The sequence below is a fragment of the Macrobrachium nipponense genome, chromosome 5 (genome assembly GCF_015104395.2).
Source record: "Macrobrachium nipponense isolate FS-2020 chromosome 5, ASM1510439v2, whole genome shotgun sequence".
Lineage (NCBI taxonomy): Eukaryota > Metazoa > Arthropoda > Malacostraca > Decapoda > Palaemonidae > Macrobrachium > Macrobrachium nipponense.
In genome coordinates, this window is record NC_061107.1 from 5,763,437 (window position 1) to 5,788,195 (window position 24,759).

The window sequence follows — 24,759 nt, forward strand, 5'->3', positions numbered from 1 at the left end:
TCACAATACGGTACCTTGTGTATATTCTGCAGTGCCATCCATGGATCCACCCATACTACAATCTGAAAGGGTATACTAGTCTTAAAATGCTTGAGACATAATTTATAAACCAAAGAATGAGCTGTAAATTTCATTTGAACAACTAAAAACTTATTTGTACAGTTGCCCTAACTTTATCAGGTAGTACCGTCATTTAATAACCTACCGTCATATTCAGGTAAATAAGACTACAGAAATCTGTTCAAATTACATAATAACATACTACATGCAGTGCATGGATGCAGAAATTAAAAATAACTTCCCAAGAAACTTCATCAGCAAAAAAATTCACGGCTGTTTTAACTTGGAAGCATGAATTCAGATCTTCAATTATTTACTACCCAAGAGCAGGCATGACAAATACCTCTTCCTCAGCCAGTGAAGACAGTTCTGAAGGACACTTAACATTCACCGCTGCATCACGTCTGGATCAAAAACTTTGTCGCCGGTATTTTGTGTTTCTTCCTCTCCTTCCTCCCCTGCAAAGATTACAGTCCACAGAGAAAGCGTTACACAAAATATGTATAATCCTAAGCAGATCAAAATCCTTCAAACTGAGTCTATAAAAGCAATATTATGATTAAGAAATTACAAAATTGCTAGATCCACATGCAAGTCAGGTTAATTCAGTCTCTACAAAGGAATGTTTTCTTTTCTATTCTACCAATTGCTTCCATTATTCAAGTGCTCAAAACCACATTTATGTCAGAGAAGTGTAAAAATGTTATTGTCATGATACAATAAAGTTTTATACATACTTACCTGGCAGATATATACTTAGCTATAGACTCCATCGTCCCCGATAGAAATTCGAATTTCGCGGAACACTCTACAGGTAGGTCAGGTGATCTACCGCCCCGGCGCTGGGTGGCGGGAATAGGAACCATTCCCGTTTTCTAAGTCAGATTTTCTCTTCCACCTGTCTCCTGAGGGGAGGCTGGGTGGGCCATTTAATCGTATATCTGCCAGGTAAGTATGTATAAAATGATATTGTTAAGATACAATAAAGTTTGTTCATACTTACCTGGCAGATATATATATAGCTGTATTTCTCCGAAGTCCGACAGAATTTCAAAACTCCCGCTCACGCAGTGGTCGGCCAGGTGGTTAGTACCCATTCCCGCCGCTGGGAGGCGGGTGTCAGGAACCATTCCCATTTTTCTATTCAGATTTTCTATTCCCACTGTCTCCTGCGGGGAGGTGGGTGGGTACTTTGATTATATATATCTGCCAGGTAAGTATGAACAAACTTTATTGTATCTTAACAATATCATTTTGTTCATGAAAACTTACCCAGCAGATATATATATAGCTGAATCCCACCTTTGGAGGTAGGGAGAGACAGAAAAGGATTTTTGGAAACATATTACATGCAGATGAATAACATCTTGGTTCCTTACCTGTTAGCATAGCTGACTTCGTGATTACTGTCACCCAAGTCTGCTACTGCTTTACTAGAGTCTCCAGCAAGGTATGACCTATATAGCTGGTGAGTTCTAGATGATCCTGTCAACGGGAGCGTGACCACAATGTGACTAGACCATTTTGACCATACTATGAGGCAACGAAGTAAAAAATTCACCACCTGACCAGCCTAACAATTTCATTCCCACATCACTTAGGCTAAAGGAAAGAAGTCCGGCTCAGGCGGACGACCTTACAACCATAAAACAATCCATAAAAACTCACCTACCCATTTCCTACAGGGTAGGATGAGTGCTACTTTCAGCCCCCAACAAAGTGTCTGCTGCGACGTATGGTCCAAGGCGCATAGCAGTTCTCGTATGTCGTCTTCACATCCCGCAGTAGTGTGAAGCGAACACCCGAGTTGCTGCGCCAAAAGGTGGCACTCAGAATGTCATTGAGTGCCATGTTCTTTTGGAAAGCTACCGAGGTAGATATAGCTCTCACTTCATGGGCATTCACTTTCAACAGCTTAACATCACTGTCTTCGCAAGATGAATGTGCCTGTCTAATGTGTCTCTCAAGAAGAATGCCAGAGCATTCTTCGACATCGGTAAATCTGGTCTTCTGGACCGAACACCATAAGTTGTTAGAAGGACCTCGACATTCCTTCGTTCTTTGTAAATAAATCTTGAGAGCCCTGACAGGGCACAGGACTCTCTCTGGTTCGTGTCCCATGATTTTTCCCCGCCATACCCTTAAATCCTCAAAAGAACTTTTGGGCCAAGGGGTTAAGACGGATTTTTCATTTTTTCGCTAGAAACGTATGGACTTAATGAGCAAACAGCATTATGCCCCTAAAACCAATATGCTTGCTAAAGGCTTGAATTTCACAAACCCTCTTCGCCGTCGCCAGAGTCGTTAGGAAAATAGTTTTCTTAGTAAGATCCCTTAAAGAGGCATTCTGAAGGGGTTGAAACCGATTTGACATTAGGAATTTAAGTACTACATCCAAATTCCATGATGGTAACTTAGGTTGAGGAATCTTTATAGTCTCGAAAGACCTTAAAAGATCGTGGATATCCTTATTATTTGCCAAATCAATTTCTCTATGTCTAAGAACTACAGATAACATACTTCTGTAGCCTTTGATTGTTGAGACTGCAAGCTTTAGGTCGTTTCTCAAGTAGAGCAAAAAGTCCGCTATTTGGCTCACAGAGGTCGTGGTAGAGGAAATGCGTGTTCTTCTGCACCAGCTCCTAAACGAAGCCCACTTCGATTGATAGACTCCAAGCATGGAAGCTCTTCTCGCATTGGCGATTGCTTTTGCAACCGGTCTAGAAAAAACCCCTCGCTCTGACCAACTTTTTGATAGTCTGAATGCAGTCAGACTCAGAGCGGGGAGGTTTCCGTGGTATCTCTCGAAGTGGGGCTGTTTGAGTAGATCTGTCCTCATGGGCAATGTCCTCGGGAAGTCTACTACAAAGGTCATGACCTCTGTGAACCACAATCCTTTGCTGGCCAATAAGGAGCGATTAACGTCAATCTCGTCCCTTCTGACATTGCAAACTTCTTCATTACTTCTCCCAGAATCTTGAACGGGGGAAATGCGTAAAGATCCATCCCTGTCCAGTCCCAAAGAAGTGCATCTATTGCTATTGCTCCCAGGTCGAGCACGGGGAGCAATACAACGGAAGCCTCTTTGTTCTCGCTGTTGCAAAGACGTCCACTAGAGGACGTCCCCATAACTTCCACAGCTCTCGACACATCCTGATGCAGAGTCCACTCGGTCGGCAGCAGTTGACCTTGCCGACTGAGGAGCTGCCCTGGACGTTTCTCCACGCCTGCAACGAACCTCGTTAGAATCGTTACTTTCTGAGTTCTCGCCCATAACAGGATCTCTCTCGCTAGGTTGAACAATGATCGTGAGTGAGTCCCTCCTTGTTTTTTTATGTATGACAGAGCTGTGGTATTGTCTGCATTTATCTGAACTATCTTGTTTGCGACTTTTTCTTTGAAAAACTGAAGTGCCAAAGTATATGGCCGCCAGTTCTTTGAGATTTATGTGCCAGAACACCTGTTCCCCTCTCCAGGTGCCTGACACTTCCTCCCTCCATAGTGTAGCTCCCCACCCGGTGGTGGACGTCGGAGAACAACACTAGGTCAGGGCTCTGAAGTTTGAGGGAAGTTCCTTCCGAAAGTTTCACAGGATCGAGCCACCACTTTAGGTGATCCTTTACCTCCTTTGGGATCCTCAAAATTGTCTCCAAATTTTCTTTGTCCTCCCAATTCTCCTTCAGGAAAAACTGGAGAGGTCTGAGATGTAGTCTCCCCAAGGAAACAAACTTCTCCAGCGAGGAAATGGTGCCCAGCAAGACTCATCCATTCCCTCACCGAGCATGGATTCTTTCCTTAAGATGACTGATATTTTTTCTAATCCTTGCTGTTGACGTCCCTGGGACGGAAAAGCTCGAAAAGCCACTGAATCCATCTGAATCCCCAGATACACAATGGACTGTGTGGGGATCAGCTGCGACTTTTCGAAATTCACTAGAAGTCCCAGGGACTTTGCTAGAGTTAAGGTTGATTGAAGGTCCTTCAGACACCTTTCTTTCGACGATGCTCGAATGAGACAGTTGTCTAGATATAGAGAGATCCTTATGTTTGCAAGATGAAGCCACCTCGCCACATTCTTCATTAGAATTGTGAAAATCATTGGTGCCGTACTCAGACCGAAGCAAAGAGCTCTGAATTGGAAAACTCTTCCCTTCATGACAAAACGCAGGTATTTCTTCGATCGGGGATGTATCGGGACGTGGAAATATGCGTCTTGCAGGCCCAGTGATACCATCCAATCGTTTTGTCTTAAGGCCGCAAGCACTGACTGAGGTGTCTCCATCTTGAACGTCTGTCTCTCTATAAAAAGGTTTAGACTGCTCACATCTAAAACTGGCCGCCAGCCTCCCGACTGTTTCGGCACCAGGAATAACCTGTTGTAGAAACCTGGGGACTGAATGTCCTCGACTTGTTCTATTGCTTTCTTCTCGAGCATTTGTTTCTATCAGATCGTACAAGATCTGTTGTTTTTCTCCATGGTAAGAGGGTGATAGATCTATAGGTGTTGTGCACAATGGAGGAGGCTTCAGGAAAGGTATTTTGTATCCTCGCTCGATGACGTTGAGCGACCAGCTGTCTGCCTCTATCTTCTTCCAAGCTTCTGCAAATAAATGAAGCCTGGCACCTACTGGCGACTGAAGGACTCCCTCCTCATTTTTTACCTCTGGACTTAGACTGAGCTCTGCCTCTAGAGAGTCCTCTTCCTCTAGGAGAAGGTCTAGAGGATCGTCTCCACCTCGAAAGGGCTTTATTTTCTTAGAAAACTGGTCGTGTGAAGTCAGAAGGAACCGCAGGACGTCTAGAAGATTGTGCTAAGAGATCCTGAGTAGCTTTTTCCTGTAGACTTCCAGCTACATCTTTTAATCATAGCCTGGGGGAAGAGATGGTCAGAAAGAGGGCAAAAAGCAAATCTGCCTTCTGTGTTGGAGACATCTGCTTTGGTAGTAAATTTACAGTAGATAGCTCTCTTTTTCAGGAGCCCTGCACAAAAATGTGAAGCCAATTCCTCTGAACCATCTCTGACGGCCTTATCTATACAAGCGAGAACACTGGATAGCTACCCCAAGCTAATTGAGTCTTGACTACGAGACTTAGTGTCAAGCAGCCCCAAACACCAGTCTAAGAAATTAAATACTTCAATTGTCCGAAAAAGACCTTTCAGATGGTGGTCTATCTCCGCCGGTGTCCATGTTATTTTAGCTGACGAAAGAAGAGACCTTCTTGGCGCGTCAACCAGACTGGAAAAGTCACCTTGAGCCGATGCGGGAGCCCTTAACCCGACATCCTCACCTGTATCATACCAGATCCCAGCCTTGCCGCAAAGTCTTGAAGGAGGCTGGGCAAAGGAAAACTTTCCTTGAGCTTTTCTAGACTCCATCCAATCTTGCACCTTCTTAAAAGCTCTCTTAGGACAAAGAGACTTTGTCATTTTAACAAATCCAGGAGTCTTATTTGTTTTTGACAATGAAAACTGAGAAGGAGGCGACCGAGGTGCTGCGGGTTGAAACTCTTCTCCAAATGAATCCCGAAGCAATCGAACCAAAACTTGATAATCAGAAGAATCTGACACAGCGGGTTGATCCTCTTCCGTTTCTTCTGAAATATTACTTAATCCTTCCTCATCTATAGGAGTGACCAAGGGTGACTCCCGAAGCTGGTTGGTACAAAGTCCTTTCACTCCGAGCTTTAATGAAGATCGTTGTTTTGACGTGCAAGGAGCATTCTGAATATTAATATCTAAAGATCAGTAAGCGGTACCATTTCTTGCTCATTCTCTCGATGGGAGTCTCTTCGAAAAGCCGATTGCAGTTGAGGTTCCATACTAATACCTTGCTGTGATACCTGATGGATATGCAACAAAGCGTCCGTTTGAATTTCTCGCTTGGCATCCGTCCGAGCGTCAAGCTTGGCGTCCAGCCGAGCGCCACGCTTGGCGTCCAGCCGAGCGCCACGCTTGGCGTCCAGGTGAGCGCCACGCTTGGCGTCCAGGTGAGCGTCACGCTCGTCGCTCAGCCGAGCGTCCCGCTTGGCGTCCAGGTGAGCGTCACGCTCAGCGTCCATCGAGCGCCACGCCTGGCGTCCAGGTGAGCGTCACGCTCGACATCTGTCCGAGCGTACCGCTTGTCTAAATAGGCGTCCCTGTGAACACTCCGCTCCTTCCAAGCCGAACTAGGAGCGTCGAGTTTCTCAGACTGTAGACGGTCCTCGTTTCGCAACCATAGGATCGTCCGTTCTTGTATAAAGTGAGCCTCGAGAGTCTGGGCGAAATTCCTTCCTTTCGATCTCAAAATTCCTCGTAGGAAGTTTTTCATGCCCTTTCTCCAACTGCAGGTGAGACGTACGAAATCTAGAAGTGAGTACCTCACCAGGCCGAAAAGAGACGATCGGTTTCCACCCTTGGCGGGAGACCTCTTCGATGTTTTAATCGGTAATCTATCATCTTTTCTTCTCGACGAATTTCTGATTCTCTCTCAGCCAGCAATGAAGCAAGTTGTTGTTGCATCGACCTGATAACACTCTTTGTAGTAGAAGATTCTTTTTCAGGAGAAAAACTGATCCTATGAGAAGGCGAGGGGCGAGGGGAAGCCCTATCCCTTCTCACAGGACCCGTTCTAGTTCTATTCTTAGAACGACTAGGCCGCTCCAAGGCGTCCTCGTCAGATGACATCATAATTCTCCTTTGAGGAGTCCATGCAGCAAAACTCTCCGGTGAAGACCGCAAACCAACAGGAGAAAAAGGACGTGAAGCGTCTTCTTCACTGCGATCGAAGACTCTGCCGCCTGTGCGACAACCTCCTTGAGTTTTCAATCTTTTTTGCGGTGGAGAGTAATCCAAGTCTCGAGGCGAAGCCCGTAACGAAGAAGCAGCGCAAAGAGACTCTGCGCCCTCCTCTGAGAGACTACTGACGATAAGCCGCCTTCTGTGCGACCACTTAACATCATAGCTCTTTTCAGAGGACTGAGCGTCTTCTCATGCTCCAACTTCTGTTAGGGGAGGACGCCTCCGAGACGAAAAAAGCACTCGCGGAGGATACGCGCACTCGCACACTCTTTGGCAGCCTGGGATCGTCTACAGGTTCTGCCGAAGGGACGCCATATCGGTGGGGGTTTCCCCGTAACCCTCCTGCGGCATTTCTTCGACATGTCCGTCTTCCTGGGCTTGGAAGTTCGACAGAGGTCCAGGCCTAGAGGCATTATAGGGCCGATCTGACGCCCCCTCCACAACACTGGGGGCACTTTCACTGCACTTTTGTTCACTAATAATGCTTTTACCCTCCAAAGCGAGCACTTTAGATTCTAGGTTTCGTATTGATTCCAGAATCGTAGAAAGGGCATTGTCTTCCACTGATTTTTCAGGGCCCGAAGGCACAACAGATTTAGGTGTACCAACTACTGAATGTATAGTAGGAGAAACCCTTACTACCCTTACTTCTACTGACTGATACACTCCTGGAGGAAGATCTCCGTATCCTATCACGCTCCAATTTCCGCACATAGGATTCATAAAGCCTTCCAACACGAATCAGACAGACATTCACACTCCTTACAACGGTCATTTATAACACACACATGTTCTCTACAATTATTACATATTGTGTGTGGGTCTACCGAACCTTTCGGTAGCCTCACCTTACAACCTTCCATACAACACACTCTGGTGCTAGATAAACTAGTCCCAGACATCTTAGTTAAAGGAAAAAACCAAACCAAATTCAAATCCAATCCACTATCAGCGTAAGCCTAGCACAATCCACGTTCGATAACCAAAAAACAAACAGGATACTCAAGTAACAGAGAAGTTTTCGAAAATCCTAGACGGAGGTGTTGCAAACAGTTGTTTATCAACACCGGCGACAGAAAAAGTCTGAATAGAAATGGGAATGGTTCCTGACAGAATGGGTACTAACCACCTGGCCGACCACTGCGTGAGCCGGGAGTTTTGAAATTCTGTCGGACTTCGGAGAAATACAGCTATATATATATCTGCTGGGTAAGTTTCATGAACAAACTTTATTGTATCATAACAATATCATTTTTATACATTCAACTTACCTGTCAGATATATACTTAGCTGATTGGCACCTTTGGCGGAGGGTAAGAGACAGCTAATTTTACTGAATAGACAGGGAAACAACATACGTTGTAGGTAATAAAATAAAAATGATATTGTTATGTTACAATAAAGTTTCATACATACTTACCTGGCAGATATATACATAGCTAAGACTCCGTCGTCCCCGACAGAAATTCAAATTTCGCGCCACTCGCTACAGGTAGGTCAGGTGATCTACCGGCCTGCCCTGGGCGGCAGGACTAGGAACCATCCCCGTTTTCTATCATATTTTCTCTCTTCCACCTGTCTCCTGCGGGGAGGCTGGGGTGGGCCTTTAATTGTATATATCTGCCAGGTAAGTATGTATGAAAACTTTATTGTAACATAACAATATCATTTTCATACAATCAACTTACCTGTCAGATATATACATAGCTGATTGGCACCCTTCGGTGGAGGGTAAGAGACAGCTACTATATGGAATAGACAGGTAAACAACATATGTTGTAGGGTATAAATAAAACCTTGGTTCCTACTGATAGGTGGTAGACTTCGTGGGTGTTTGCCCAGTAGTCTGCATCACCTCAAGAAACTTTAGCGAGATATATGATCTATGGCCAAGAGTTCTTGTGGGTCTGCCGATGGGGTCTTATCCCTTATCCGCTTACTCGGCAGAGCCTGAAAGGACTTTGTCAATGGGTGCTGATCTTATATGACAATACACCTTATGAAGGACACACAACCAATCCCGACCACCTGATCCTAACCATATGTTAGAACTAAAGATTGTTCCGAGTTATCCCCGAACTCTTCACAACAACCGTAACTCAAAAACCACTACGCACACATACATAATTTTCTAAAAAAAATTATACTCATCTAATTAGATATGACAAGATTCTCTTACTGAACAACATAGACGGCCGCCCGTGCTAAACCAAGTCCTCCATTGTTCGAAGAGACTCCAGACCATATCTAAAAAGAAGAAGAAAAATATATACTTTTAAGGATTGGTGTCGGCTCCTGTACCCAGAATCGTATCCGCCGATACGAAAGGACCCAGAGAAAAACACTTCTCATATGTCACACGAACGTCTTTCAAGTAATGAGATGCAAATACTGAGTTGCATCTCCAAAATGTCGTATCTATGATGTTTTTTTAAGCGACATATTCTTATGAAACGAGAGAGCGTCGCTACTGCTCTCACTTCATGAGCTTTAACTTTCAACAGTCGCAACTGTTCGTCAGAACAGACCTTATGCGCGTCTGTAATGACGTTCCTCACAAAGAACGCCAGAGCATTCTTGGACATCAATCTTGTGGGGTCTTTTACCGCGCACCAAAGACCTTGTCTAGAGCCTCCCATCTGATGCTTTCTCTGAATGTGAACTTTAGAGCTCTTACAGGCATAGAGATCTTTCTGCTTCTCTTCCTACGAGACTCGATATGCCTTTGACTTCGAATGACTTAGGCCAGGGATTCGAGGGATTCTCATTCTTAGCTAAAACAGGGTCTTAAACGAGCAAATAGCTGAGTCTCCCTTGAAACCTAACTTTATCCTGCAGAGCATGTAATTCACTAACTCTCTTTGCCGTAGCTAAAGATAATAGGAATAGGCATTTTCTGTGATGTCTCGAAACGATGCCAGATGAGGAGGTTCGAACCTTTCAGATGAAAGAAACTTGAGAACGACGTCTAGGTTCCAGTTAGGAGGGACCGGTTCCTTAGACTTTGAAGTCTCAAAGGACCTTATGAGATCGTGGAGATCTTTATTATCTGCCAGATCTAATCCTCTATTCCTGAAGACTGCCGAGAGCATACTTCTGTATCCCTTTATTGTGGATACAGCTAGATGAGATTGCTCTCTCAGGAATAGAAGGAAATCAGCAATTTCCGCTATAGAGGTAGTGGAGGAGGACAACTTCTTAGTTCTACACCACCTTCTAAAAACCTCCCACTTCGACTGATATACTTTCGTAGTGGAGGTTCTGCGTGCTCTCGCGATCGCGCTTGCAACTTCGGGAGAAAACCCTCTCGCTCTGACGAGTCTTTCGATAGTCGAAAGCAGTCAGAGCGAGAGCGGGGAGGTTTTGATGATACCTCTTGAAAGTGTGGCTGTCTGAGAAGATCCATCCTTCTTGGTAGGGATCTGGGGAAGTCTACGATCCACTCTACCACCACCCAAAAAAAAACCAACCTCCGTGAACCAATCTTGGGCGGAAAAGGCCAAAAGGGGGCTATCAATGTCATCCTCGTCTCCTTTGACGCCACAAACTTTTTCAGTACTAGTCCCAGGATTTTGAATGGAGGAAAAGCATAGACGTCTACGCGAGACCAATCTAGCAGGAAGGCGTCTACCATAAGAGCTCTTGGGTCTTCCACGACCGAGCAAAGACTGCCAGCCTTTTGGAGATGAATGTGGCGAAGAGATCCACATGAGTGTCCCCCACAGCACCAGAGATCCTTGACACCTCCTCGTGTAGGGTCCACTCTGTATGAAGGACCTGGTTCCTCCTGCTGAGTCTGTCCGCCCTCACATTCTTTACTCCCTGAACGAACCTTGTCAGAAGGGAGATGTTCCTGTGAGACGTCCAAAGCAAAAGTCTCTCGTCAGCTCGTAAAGGAACGAGGAGTGAGTCCCTCCTTGTTTTCGAATGTAGGCCAGTGCGGTGGTGTTGTCCACGTTTACTTGCACTACTTTGTTCGAAACCAGAGATTCTAGACTCTTCAAAGCCAGATGCACGGCGAAGAGCTCTTTGCAGTTTATGTGCCACAACACCTGCGCTGGTTCCCAGTGCCTGACACCTCCTTCGAGCCTAATGTTCTCCCCAACCTTTCTCCGACGCGTCGGAGTACAACACTAGGTCTGGGTTCTGGGTTTTTTAGAGAGATCCCTTTGTTCTCTTTCAGAGGGGGCAACCACCATTCCAGGTGCGGTCTTATCTCCACTGGAATGGGAAAGGCGTCCGAAAGTTGTCCAGTTTTCCAACTCCAAGACTTCTTGAGGAAGAATTGAAGCGGACGTAAATGAAGTCTTCCTAGCGGGAAGAACTGTTCGAGCGAGGAAAGGGTCCCTAGAAGGCTCAACCATTCCCTCGCCGACGTCTGTTCCTTCCTTAAGAAGAGAGAGACTATCTGCAAACCTTTTGCGATTCTCTCTTGCGAAGGAAATACTCGAAAACCCCGAGAATCCATCTGAATCCCCAGATAGACTAAGTTCTGTCTGGGGGTCAGCTGCGACTTCTCGAGGTTCAGAGTAATCCCAACGCTCTGATCAGATCTAAAGTTAACGTCAGGTCCTCCAAGCACTGTCTCTCTGATCTGGCCCTGATGAGCCAGTCGTCCAGATACAGAGATGATATTTACTCCTTTGAGGTGAAGAAACCTCGCCACATTTTTCATCAGGCTTGTGAATACCTGAGGAGCTGTGGACAGGCCGAAACACAAGGCTCTGAACTGAAAGATCCTTCCCCCCGTCATGAAACGGAGGTACTTCTTCGATGAAGGGTGTATCGGGACGTGAAATAGGCGTCCTGAAGATCTAGAGACACCATCCAATCTCCTTGTCGCAATGACGCAAGGACTGAGGCAGAAGTCTCCATCGAGAACTTCTCCTTCCGAACAAATTTGTTCAGAGAGCTGACGTCTAGTACTGGTCTCCAGCCTCCCGAGGCCTTCGCAACCAGAAAAAGGCGATTGTAAAACCCCGGGGGAGTTTGATCCAGTACTAGTTCTATCGCTCTCTTGTCCACATTTGTTCCACCATCGATCGAAGAGTATCCCTCAGCACAGGATCCTTGTACTTGGCTGTTAGTTCCCGTGGTGTTGACGTTAGGGGAGGAGTGTTCAGGAAAGGGATAACGATATCCCTTCCTTATTACAGACAACGATGACGCGTCTGCGTTTATAAGTGTCCAGGCCTCCACAAATCCCAGGAGCCTGGCACCTACTGGTGCTTGGAGAGAGAAGCATCACTTTCCCTTTTAAAGGGACGAAAGGCAGACCTACCTCTCTTCTCAGGAGCCTTCCTTCTTGCGGGAGGTCTGGAGGTCGGGCCACCTCGAAAGGGCTGAACAGATGTACTCGGTCCTTTCTTGTCAGGTGTAGAAGCAGGCTTCTTCTTCCTTGCTGACTGCGTCAGAAGGTCCTGAGTCGCCTTCTCAGTTAATGAACGAGAAATGTCCTTCACCAACTGAGAAGGGAACAAAAAGTCAGACAAAGGCGAATACAGCGCGCTGCCCTCTGAGCGTGGGAGACTGCTTTGGTTAAAAAGGCACTATATACCGTCCTCTTTTTTAGAAGACCTGCTCCAAACAAAGAGGAGATCTCAACCGAGCCATCCTGAACCGCTTTGTCTATACAAGACAAAATGCACAAAAGGACTTCTGGTTCGAGTCCTTCAGAATCATGGGCTTTCTTGGACATCACCCCAAGGGACCAATCTAAGAAGTTGAAAACTTCCAATACATGAAAGAGTCCCTTGAGGAGATGGTCCAGTTCAGAAATGCCCAAGTAATACGTGCCGAGTTCAGACCTTGTCTACGTGAAGCGTCAACTAAGGTCGAAAAGTCCGCTTCTGACGTAGACGGAAGAGCAATACCCATATTCTCTCCCACGTCCTGATACTCAAAATGCCTCTTTTACCCAGCTAGTCTCGCTGGAGGCATGCAGAAGACTGTTCTGACTAACTCCTTCTTAGACTTCATCCAAGAGTCTAAGGACTGAAGAGCCCTCTTCATCGAAATGGCGGGCTCATTCTGAAAAGACGAAGATTTCTTCGTCTTAGCATCGAAAAAGAGAGCGCGGAGAAGAAGGAGCGGCAGGAGTTCAAGTCGTCTCCATACTCCTCTAGAAGCAAGGCAGTCAAAACTTTATAGTTCGACAGTCCTTTTCTCTTTTGATACTCTTCCTCCGAGTCTACTTTCTAACTCGGGATCTAATTGAGTCTCCGCTGCCAAATCCGTACGTCCTTCCTCTGGAGGAGACAAACTCCTAATAGGCAGTAGGGGTGCTAACGGGAATGATATTCCTTCCTCTTCCCCGCTTTAATAGTCCTGGAAGGCGCCAAAAGCTCAGGCTTCTCTCCATAAATGGATGACGCTTCTCGTCCGCCAAGCGTCCTGGCTGACGCCTCCCGCTTGTGTGGCTGCTGACGTCCGGATGACGCCTCGCGCCTGGAAGACGCTCCGCTCTCAAAAGGCGTCCTAACTGGCGCCAAATATTGGTTGGAGCCCTCGCGTCTCAATCAGCCTTAAAAGACGCTTTCATGCCTAAAAGACGTCTCACGTCTCTCTGGCGTTACGTGTCTTCCGTAAGATCCTCCCGATCTCGCTCTCGAACCCGAAGCTTCTGCGATATTTTTGTTTTAGAAGCTTCACGTTTTGCATGACGCCTCTCGCTTAGCAGGGGAGAGAGGACGAGACTTCTTGATTGGAAGCGCAACGTCCTTCCTACGAGGCGCTAACACTCCCACCAAAGAGGCCAGTTGTTCTTGTACTGCCATGATAATCTTCCTTGAAGCTTCTCCCACGTCAACTGCATGACGCCTTTCGTCATCAATCGGGGAGAAGTAGGAAAGGGTTCTTCTGCGTCCTCGTCGGGTGACGCTGACGCCACCTTCGCCTTCTTAATAGACGAGGGAGCGTCATCTGAGAAACGCTCTGGGCTCGAATCAAATTCAGTTCTTTCAAATGCCGTTTCAGAGGCCTCGATAAATCCGACTCCTTCCACCCTCGTTTAGGTGAGGGAGAGGGAGAGGATGAGAAACACTCACGAAGGACGCTTTTTCTAAAGCGCCCTTGAGCAGCCTGCCACGAAACAGAGCTTGCTGAAGGGACGTCTGACCGCCTTGGGGATTCCCCACGACCTCCCTTAAGGCTTTCGACTTTCCTTTCCTCCTCTGGGCATGGGAGCTTGGAAGAGGTCTAGGCCTGGGAGCGCCGCAGGGACGATCAAACGCCCCCTCCACAAACACTGGGAGAACTCACTTCACTGTAATGCTCACTTTCACTAGCCTTACCTTGTAAGTCCGCCATTTTGGACTTCATGTCTCGAATAGTAGCTTTCAGATCGGCGATTTCCGAGGCCGATTCCGAAAGTAAACCTTGTGAATTAGACACAGGGAGAATCTAAATCATTAGGATTAGAAAAGTATCAATAAAAGGCTCAATAGGCCTTGAACTCACACTTTTCAGTACGTTCTAACCTATCCCTCTCTAACTTCTTCAAATAAGAAGTTAAAGTCTTCCCAGTTCTTCTGCATTTAATCCCTCGCACTCATGACAAGTATTAGTAGCAGAACACTGAAACCCCCTACATTTACGACATACAGTGTGAGGATCAACCGAAGCTTTCGGTATCCTCACCCTGCAGCCTACATTCACACACATTCTCACACTCACATTTGAATCAGACATACTGAGAAAAATCCAAAAAGCAAGTCCAAAAAACAGTCCACAGTAGCGAATGCCAAAAACACGATCCAGATACGTCACCAAAAAGCCGATAAACGATGATCAAAGGATGAAATAAGAATCTAAGTCAGGAGGTAATAGCAACAATGTTGATACCACCGGCGACAGAGAAAATATGATAGAAAACGGGGATGGTTCCTAGTCCCTGCCCGCCCAGGCAGGCCGGTAGATCACCTGACCTACCTGTAGCGAGTGGCGCGAAATTTGAATTTCTGTCGGGGACGACGGAGTCTTAGCTATGTATATATCTGACAGGTAAGTTGATTGTATGAAAAACCTTGGTTCCTACCTGTGTTAGCAAAGACTTCATGGCTACTGCCTAGGAGCCTGCATCGCTTCAAGAGCCTCAGCGAGGTAGTGACCTCATGCTAAGAGTTCTTGATGGTCTGTCAAAGGGGTCTTACTCTTACGCGACAGAACCTTAGGATCTTTGTCAAAAAAAATGGGGTCCTATCCATTTACATGACAAAACACCTTGCCTAATGGCATTATCATAAAGCACGACACTGATCCCGATCACCTGATCCTATCGTCGGGTTAGTACTACGATTGAAAGGAGTCATCCCCGAACATCCTTTCAAGCAACCCAAAAACTCAACACCAATATTGTTACAAATAGTCATTAAAGAAAACAAAAACAAAATTATTTAAGGATCAGCATCCGCTCCATGTCCCAGCATAGTATCCGCTGATACATACGGTCCAAGAGAAAAACATTTTTCATATGTTACTTTAACGTCCTTTAAATAATGGGATGCAAATACTGAATTACATCTCCAATAAGTTGCTGCTAAAATGTCTCTCATTGACATATTCTTAGTAAAAGATAGGGAAGTTGCAACTGCACGGACTTCGTGAGCTTTTACCCTAAGCAGCTTTAAGGAGTTCTCTTGGCAATCCTGTGAGCTTCTGTATCACATCCCTGACAAAGAACGCCAGTGCTTTCTTTGACATAGGTCTCTTGGGGTTTCTTACTGAACACCAGAGGACTCTGGCGACATCCCTGAAGCGTGTCTTGTTTTTTAGATAGAACTTCAGGGTCCTGACTGGGCAAAGAGACCGCTCCAACTCTCTACCTACCAGGGAAGAGAGTCCCTTGACTTCGAAACTTCTAGGCCAAGGTTTAGAAGGGTTCTCATTCTTTGCTAGGAATAGATGTTGAAAAGAAACCACAGCAGAGTCTTTCTTAAAACCCACCCGAGAGTCCAAAGCATGCAATTCACTGATCCTCTTAGCAGTTGCGAGGGCTAACAGGAATATACATTTTCTCGTAAGATCTCTGAACGAGATTTTATCTGGAGGTTCGAACCTGTTAGAAGTCAAGAATTTGAGGACTACATCCAGGTTCCAACTCGGGGGGAGAGAAGATCTCAATTTGGAAGTCTCGAAAGACCTAATGAGATCATGAAGATCTTTATTATTTTCTAAATTCAGGCCTCTGTTTCTAAAAACAGCTGAGAGCATGCTCTTATATCCCTTGATAGTAGATACAGCCAACTTCGACTCTTCGTTAAGAAGAGAAGAAAATCGGCGATTTCGGTCACAGAGGTATTGGAAGAGGACAGCTTCTTCGACCTACACCATCTACGGAAAACTTCCCACTTCGATTGGTAGACCCGCAAGGTAGAGGACCTGCGGGCTCTAGCGATTGCACTTGCAGCTTTCTTAGAAAAGCCTCTCGCTCTGACCAGTCTTTCGATAGTCGAAAGGCAGTCAGGGAGAGACTTTGGATGTTTTTGTGAAACCTCTCGAAGTGGGGTTGTCTGAGCAGATCTGTCCTTTCTGGAAGAGATCTGGGGAAGTCCACCGTCCATTCCAGTACCTCTGTGAACCAGTTTCGGGAAGGCCAGAAGGGAGCAATTAGAGTCAGTTTTGTTCCCTTCGATGCAACAAACTTTCTTAGCACTTCCCCCAGCAACTTGAATGGGGGAAAGGCGTAGGCGTCTATGCCTGACCAGTCCATAAGGAAAGCATCGATCGCTATGGCTCTGGGATCTTCTTCTAGAGAGCAGAAGTTGTCCATCTTCCTGGAGAGGAACGTGGCAAACAGGTCGATCTGAGGTTTTCCCCAGAGGGACCAAAGCTCTTTGCAGACTTCTGAGTGGAGCATCCACTCTGTCGGAAGTACTTGGTCCTTCCTGCTCAATCTGTCTGCTCTTAGATTTTTCACTCCCTGAACAAATCTTGTCCGGAGTATTATGCCCCGTTCCTCGTCCGTCCAGGTCAATGGATCTCTTGCGATCTCGTATAGTGAGAAAGAGTGAGTGCCCCCCTGATTTCGGACGTAAGCCAGAGCAGTGGTATTGTCCGAGTTGACTTGGACTACCACTCCTCTGACTTCCGCTTCGAAGTACTCCAGGGCTAGATGAATGGCCAGGAGTTCCCTCGCATTGATGTGCAGTTGCCACCTGTTCCTTCGTCCAGGTACCTGCCACTTCCTTTGGACAATGTTGCTCCCCAACCTGTTTTCCGAGGCATCGGAAAACAACACTAAGAGAGGGTTTCCGAATCAAGAGGACACTCCTTCGTTTCTTCTTAAGGGGGTTAACCACCACTTCAGTTTGACTTTATCTCCTGCTGAATGGGAAACGAGTCTGACAAATCTCCTGTCTTCTGACTCCCCATTCGTCTGAGATAGAACTGCAGAGGTCTGAGGTTCAATCTCCCTCCCTAGGGAAACGAACTGCTCTAACGAGGAAAGGGTGCCCAACAGACTGAGCCACTCCCTCGCCGAGCTCCGTTCCTTTCCTAAGAAGTTCGAGATTTTTTCCAAGCCTCGAGCAATTCTCTCTTGCGATGAAAAATCCGAAAACCCCGAGAATCCATCTGTATCCCCAGATAGACTATGTTCTGTCTGGGGATCAATTGTGATTTCTCGAGGTTTACGAGTAGTCCCCAGTGATTTTGTCAGTTCTAAAGTCGTCTCCAGGTCCTTCAAGCACTGATGTTCCGATTTTGCTCTTATCAGCCAATCGTCCCTAGATAAGAGATATACTTATCCCTTTCAGATGTAGCCATTTCGCAACATTCCTCATTAGGGTCGTGAAAACTTGAGGAGCTGTAGAAAGGCCGAAGCACAGGGCCCTGAATTGGAATACTCTGCCTGCATCATGAATCAAAGAAACTTCTTCGATGAGGGATGCAGGGGAACATGAAAAGTAAGCATCCTGTAGATCCAGGGAGACCATCCAATCTCCGGGACGAAGAGCCGCAAGAACCGACTTGGATGTTTCCATAGAGAACTTGTGTTCTCACGAATCAGTTCAATGCGCTCATCCAGAAACCGGTCTCCACCCTCCCGAGGATTTCGGAACCAGAAAAAAAAGACGGTTGTAGAATCCTCGGGAATGCGGATCCTGGACCAGTTCGATGGCCTCCTTTTGCTACATCTGTTCTACAAGATGTAAAAAGTGCTTCTCTCATGGCAGGGTCCCTGTACTCGGCCGACAGTTCCCTCGGGTGTCGTCGTTAAAGGAGGTCTGTCTCGAAAGGGGATAAGATATCCCTTCGTTACTACTGAAAGAGACCAGCTGTTTGCCTCTCTCAGAGCCCATTCTTCTGAAAAATTTCAGAGTTCTGGCTCCTACCGGTGCTTGAAGGACTGGAATCTCATTTGGCTTTCTTGATAGGTCTGAATGCAGACCTACCTCTTTTTGGTATTCCTCTCTTCTTAGAGGAGGGTCTAGAAGAGGAACTCCCTCGAAAGGGCTGTTGAGGGTATGTGTCTCTCTCTTCACAGGAACGGAGGTCCTCGCTTTCCTTTGCGGATTGGGCCAAAAGATCTTGTGTGGCCTTTTCAGGTCAAGAATGTGAAATGTCCCTTACTAATTGCGAAGGGCAACAATTGATCCGATAGAGGCGCATAAAGCAGGGACGACCTCTGGATAGGAGTGACTGCTTTCGTTAGAAAAGAACTAAACAAAGTCCTTTTCTTCAAAATTCCAGTTCCGAAGAGAGAAGCCACTTCTCCTGATCCATCCTGGACTGCTTTGTCCATACAGGACAGGACACTATGAAGGACTTCTGGGCTAAGAAACTCCGTCTCCTGAGTTTTCTTAGCCAACACCCCAAGGACCAGTCTAAGAAGTTAAAAACTTCTAAGACATGAAACAATCCCTTGATTGGTAGATGGTCCATTTCTGAAGTCCCCCATGTGATCTTAGCTGATGACAAGGCTTGTCTCCTTGAAGCGTCAACAAGATTTGAAAAATCTGCTTCGGCAGAGGTCGGGAGAGCAAGACCCAGTGATTCTCCCGTCTCATACCAGATACCTCTCTTTTCCTGCCAGTTTGGAAGGAGGGCAGGCAAATACGGTTCTCCCCCCGCTTCCTCCTTGGTTTTAAACCAGTTTCCGACAAACGAAGCACTTTTTCATAGAAATGGTCGGTTTCATCTTAATGAAAGAGGACGATTTTGAGACCTTAGTGCTGGTAAACAAAGATCTAGGAGAAGGTGGAGCAGTAGGGCTTAATGAGTCTCCAAACTCTTGAAGTAAGAGGGCTGCTAGCGTCTTATAATCCGATAAGCCTGCAGCCGTATGATCTTCCGAATCCGACACATCTTCCAAATCAAGTTCAATCTCCGAAGAGGATTGTTTCTTCTCGATAGGAGATGAGTCCCTCGCAACATCTACCCCACTCTTGCAAGAACGACGGCCGCCTGTGCGACAACTTGCGTCCTTACGAGAGATAGGCTGATCCTGCAACAAGACTCTCTCCTTCTCCTGGCAAGAGCGATGGCCGCCTGTGCGACGTCTTTCTCTCCTGTCAGAGGAAGGATGTCCTCTCGTATCGCTCTCAACGGAAAAAGCTCTATCCTGATAGGGGCTACGGCCGCCTGTGCGACATCTAGAGTCAGGTAAAGGCTGATCCCGCTGAAAGCTAGAAGAATCCTCTTGGTTCAAATGTCGTTTGGAAGAAGATCGTAAATTCTGGCGCCTGGCTGGCGCTTCTGGCTCTTCTGGCGCATTGCGCCAGGCTGGCGCTTTTGGCGCATTGCGCCAGGATGGCTTTTCTGGCGCTTTTGGCACATTCTTTCTACTTCCTGTCCGAGGAGTAGCATAAGCGATTTTTTGTGCCAGAGACGTCTTTTCCTCCTGTAGATCTTTTTATCGGAAGGAAAGAGTCCTTTCTTTTGGGAGTCATCCTTCGTAAGAACTCCTACTAAAGAGGAGATCTGCTCCTTGTACTTTTAGTAGAATTTTTGCCGCAGCAGTTCTCTTCTTCCTTTTCCGATGTAGGTGAAGGAAGTCTAGAGGAGGAAGGAGACTCCGAGTTGAGAGTTGGAATATACCTCTTTTTGGCTTTTTCCCTTTCGCAAGGCGATCCTTCAGGGAAAAACTCCGGACTTGAATCCAACGTTGGAGCTTTCCAACTTCTTTTTAAGGGGCGTGAAAGTTCATCAGAACTCCAGCCCTTTCTTTGTGGTGAAGAATCTGAAGAAGAAAAACACTTTTTTAGGATGCTTTTCCTATAGCGATCCTTGGCAGTTCGGGTCGTCACAGAATCTGCCGAGGGGACGCCTGATCGGTGGGGATTCTCCATAACCTCCGTAAGGCTTTTGACATTCCTTCTCCTCTGGGCCTGTGAGCTTGGAAGCAGTCTAGGCCTGGGAGCGAGATGAAGCCGATCAGACGCACCCTCCACTGCACTGGGTACACTTACGTCACTATCACTGCGCTTACCTTTTAAAGTTTGCATCTGACGTTCCATCCTTTCAAGTGCAGCCTTAAGATCGGCAATTTCCGTTGCTGGTTTGCAGTCTTAGTAGTAGCAGAGGAAGTAAATACAGGTTTTAGGGTTAGGTGTTATATTAATTGGCTCGCTAGAACGAGACCTACTTACGCTTCTGGAGGAAGCCTTCCTAACCCTATCCATTTCCAATTTTCTTAAATAGGAATTCAAATTCTTCCACTCTTCCTCATTCAAACCTACACATTCATTACAGGTGTTAGATACAGAGCATTCATTCTGTCTACACCCCTTACAAACTGTGTGAGGGTCTACCGAAGCTTTCGGTAGCCTCACCATACATCCCTCATTCACACACTGTCTTCTAACCGAAAAGCTAGAGTCCGACATTATGAGAAAAATCCAAAAATCAAGTCCAAATAACAGTCCACGAAAGAGTATGCCCAACCAAAGATCCAATACGTCACCAAAAAGAAGATCAATAGCGATGAAAAAACACGAAAATCAAATCAGGAGGAACAACAACAATGTTGATGTCCCGGCCGATAGAGAAAATCTGACTTAGAAAACGGGAATGGTTCCTATTCCCGCCACCCAGCGGCAGGGCGTAGATCACCTGACCTACCTGTAGAGTGTGCCGCGAAATTCGAAACTTCTATCGGGGACGATGGAGTCTATAGCTAAATTATATCTGACAGTGGAAGTTGAATGTATAAAAAGTAAAAATACACTGCAGTATTTCTCCAAGTTTTAACATATACACTAATTTTTTGTGAAATATTTTCACTAAATGCAAACTTACTGCAGTACAAAATAATTTGTAAAATTCAAAATATAATACTGCACCTATTATGTAATCTTAGGGAAGCATTTATTCAGTGAACTTATTATGCAACGCTGCGCAGCTCTGTCAGCCTCTGTTTGTAGATCACTTGCATTCTGGAAAAGAAAAAACATAAGGATCCTCCAAAATTACCAAAATTTAAACAAATGTTTGCAACTCATGAACAAAAAGAATCTCACCTAACCAGAATTAATTTTGTTCAAATACAAACCCATGAGCGTTGACAGACGAGTGGCGTGAACCACTTAGTAAATGAAAGCGGAAGAAGTGGGAACTAAATTTGAATGACACCAGTTTGAGTCTGGAAGTGGTGTGAAAGACTCATAACAGTCAGGTCTCATGAGCAGGCAGAACTGAGCAGATCACAGGTAGTATAGGTAAGATTAGTAAGTGGCAAACAGTCTTAGTGAAACCAAAGTTATGCATGCACAAACTAACACAGTGTTAGCCACATATCTCCAACAAACTATATGATCAGTTGTCATCCCAATCACAGAATAATAAAAAACAAAATACAATGTAGCATTTACGATATCTTGGTGCAAACATTGTTCTTACCTCTTTTTCTACAATGCCAAGTTCTCCTTCTTAAGAATATCCCTTATTATTCCCCCTGCATGACTGGCAATTGCCACCGACGATGACACCAGCCTTGACAAAAGAGGCATATTCTGAGCTAGTGCCATTTTGACAGAACAGATATGCCTTCTTAAACCTTAGCAAAATACAGCTCCTGCAATATAAAAGAGGAAGATATCACCAGTGCATTACAGTATAGTATAAGGTTGTAAATTAATAAATTTGGAAAAAAAATTAACATGAAAATACAAGCAAAAACATATTTACATAGCTATATGTATGTTAGTTAGAATTTCTGAAATATCAAGAAAAAATTTATAAACACTGCATGTTAAAATTTATACAAAATTAATCTGGGAACAACAAAAGCAGCTCATAGACCATGCGCTATTCATAAATGCTTTTGCAACTTTTTTTGTTTTTCCTATTCTGTACTTTAAACCCAGTCAGTCATATGCCCAGTTGGCCTAGGTCATGCCCTAGGCCTACTGATTTTTTTTAAAACCCAACCAGTCAGAAGGAATCGAAACAGTATGGTTCATAAACCCGCGCTCTGGTCTAGATGCAGCCGTTCTTTCCCGTTCCACCTTCCTGAGTGGAAGCACGTAACGTGAATGTTAGTGCACTGTTACAACACTTTGACTTATTCGATAACGTAGAAAAAATTCGGGTTTTTCAGGAATGGGACATATAGGGTAAATGACCGAGCGGCGACATAGCACCCAGCTCTCTTGGAACGCAGCCCCTTCCCGTAAAAGCACTTGAATTATACCATAATTTTGTCATTTAGACACAACCCTTGACTCGATGCTCATGGCAGCAAATTACAGTACTTTTTCAGTTTAGGTGGCTGCAATCCGTTAGAGGTGGCTGGAGTCTTCCAAAAAAATAACCACCCTATGAAAGGCGTTTCACGTGAAAATCACCTAATTCAGAACCAAACGCATTTCATCATCCCAACTGAACACAACAGACCCGGTCCTAGTGTTTCCATGATCAAACCCAAACCCTAGAAGAAGGCTGAGAGACGATTTACAATAGGATACCTACTACTACGGTAAAACAGTTCATTTGTAGCTTATGAAAACAAACCTAACCTTTACCCTCAATTAGGGTACCATATCCTGCCTCAACAGACCCCACCTTCCTAACCTCAATTAGCTAGCCTTCCTAAACCCCATCAGAGCACTGTGCCCTGACCCTCGCCCTATCCCGGACCATTAGGTAATAGGGGGGTAAAAAACCGCATGGTACAGGGTGAACCATGTACGATCAACGTGAACAACCCCCAAAAAAGTACATTATAACGTCCTGACATCGGAGATGGGCATCAGTCGCGACTTCTTGTTGGTGAGAAACGGAGCTAAAGACCTCTACTCCAGTGTCAGGGCGCGTTATAATGTACTTTTCTTGGGGTTGTACAAATTGATCGTACATGGTCCACCCCTGTACCATGCGGTTTTTTACCCTATTATAAGCCCGAAATATCAGTGTCAGTGACCCTGGTACTTGTGACGCCAGATACCCTAGTAACTCACGATCAATCAATCTAATAAACTAGGTATAGGCTAATAAACAGTTTTTTCCCGTCGAGATGCCCAGATGCCCGAAAGAGATATAGCCTAGGCTAGGTAGGTATGGACCAACGTACCCTTACTTAGGTAGTAGTAGCCTAATGACCCACCGAGATGCACAGATGCCCCCAAAGCGAGATACAGAGCAACGTTGCCTAGGTATGGGTAGTAATGACCCGGCTAGATGTCCTGATGCCCCCAAAGTGAGATATGAACCAACATAGGTAGGTACCCTTAGTAATGACCCAGAGTGATGCCCAGATGTCCCCAAAGAGAGATAAGGACCAACGTTGCCTTACCTAGGCTAGTAATGACCCGGCGAGATGCCCAGATGCCCCCACAAGCGAGATACGGACCAACGTACCCTTAGGAGTAATGAACCAGCGAGATGCCCAGATGCCCCGAAAGTGATAGGCTAGTATAGGTATACTAGCTAGCCCTATAGTAGTACCTACCAATAGCAAACCAACATACCCTTAGTAATGACCCGGCTAGATGCCCAGTTGCCCCGAAAGCGAGATACTAGCTACTACAGAGCGCCCAAGTTACGCCGAACGAATCACACCATTATCACTGCGGCAAAGAAGGCGTTGCGAAACGGACGTAATCAGTAGGTTACGTTATATAGGCAGCGTTATGTAGGTTACGTTATGCCTCGTCACGAATGTAAACAAACAATGAGGTTTCCCCGCATACCATGCCTTCGAGGCGGCCATCTTGCCACTCTCGGTTGAAAGTGGATGGTTCGGGTGTATTTTGAATAGTATTTTTTTCGAATTGGCAGTGCCGTTTGGTGTTTATATCATTCTATTTCACGATATTTACATTTGAATGTTTTGGTTGTTTATTTTGTATATTACAACGGGAATTAAATCAAGTTTGCGAGTGTTTTCGGCCATTTTGATCACTGCGAGTGTTATTTTGGGTTGTATATTTTGCATATTACAGCAGGAATTAAATCAATTTGGCTAGTGTTTTTTCTGTCACATATCACTCTCTTTACGAGTGAATGATGTTTATGTAAATTTTGAGCATTTGTGAAAGGAAGTAGATTAATTACGAGAGTACTTTGGTGTACTTTGCTCTCTGAGAATTTCTTGCGTGTTACCAAAATTATGTAGACCGAGTGTAGAGGTCATTGATAAGGTAAATTGAATCACAGTGGCTGATAAGTAATCTCTCTCTCTCTCTCTCTCTCTCTCTCTCTCTCTTCTCTCTCATCTCTCTCCCCCTCTCTCTCTCCCTCTCGTCTCTCTCTCTCTCTCTCGTCTCTCTCTCTCTCTCTCTCCAATCTCTTTCTCTCCTCTCTACTGATATTCAAAACAAGAATTGTTGAAGTTGATTAACAAATTTCATTAACATAATAATAGCTCAGCAATTTTTTTTCTCTCTCATCAAGAATACTAGGCTGATCATCTTTAGACTCTCTTTCTCTCTCTCTCTCTCTCTCTCTCTCTCTCTCTCTATCTCTCTCTCTCTCTCTCT

General features: G+C 45.5%; 1 protein-coding gene and 1 pseudogene across 2 annotated transcripts in view; one reads left to right on the forward strand and one right to left on the reverse strand.

The window, feature by feature from the left end:
* LOC135215366 (3'(2'),5'-bisphosphate nucleotidase 1-like) lies at nt 1-23,981 on the reverse strand (annotated as a pseudogene).
* The window catches only part of LOC135215150 (uncharacterized), a 115,566-nt gene that overhangs the window by 69,223 nt on the left and 21,584 nt on the right, over nt 1-24,759 (forward strand). The window lies entirely within an intron of this gene.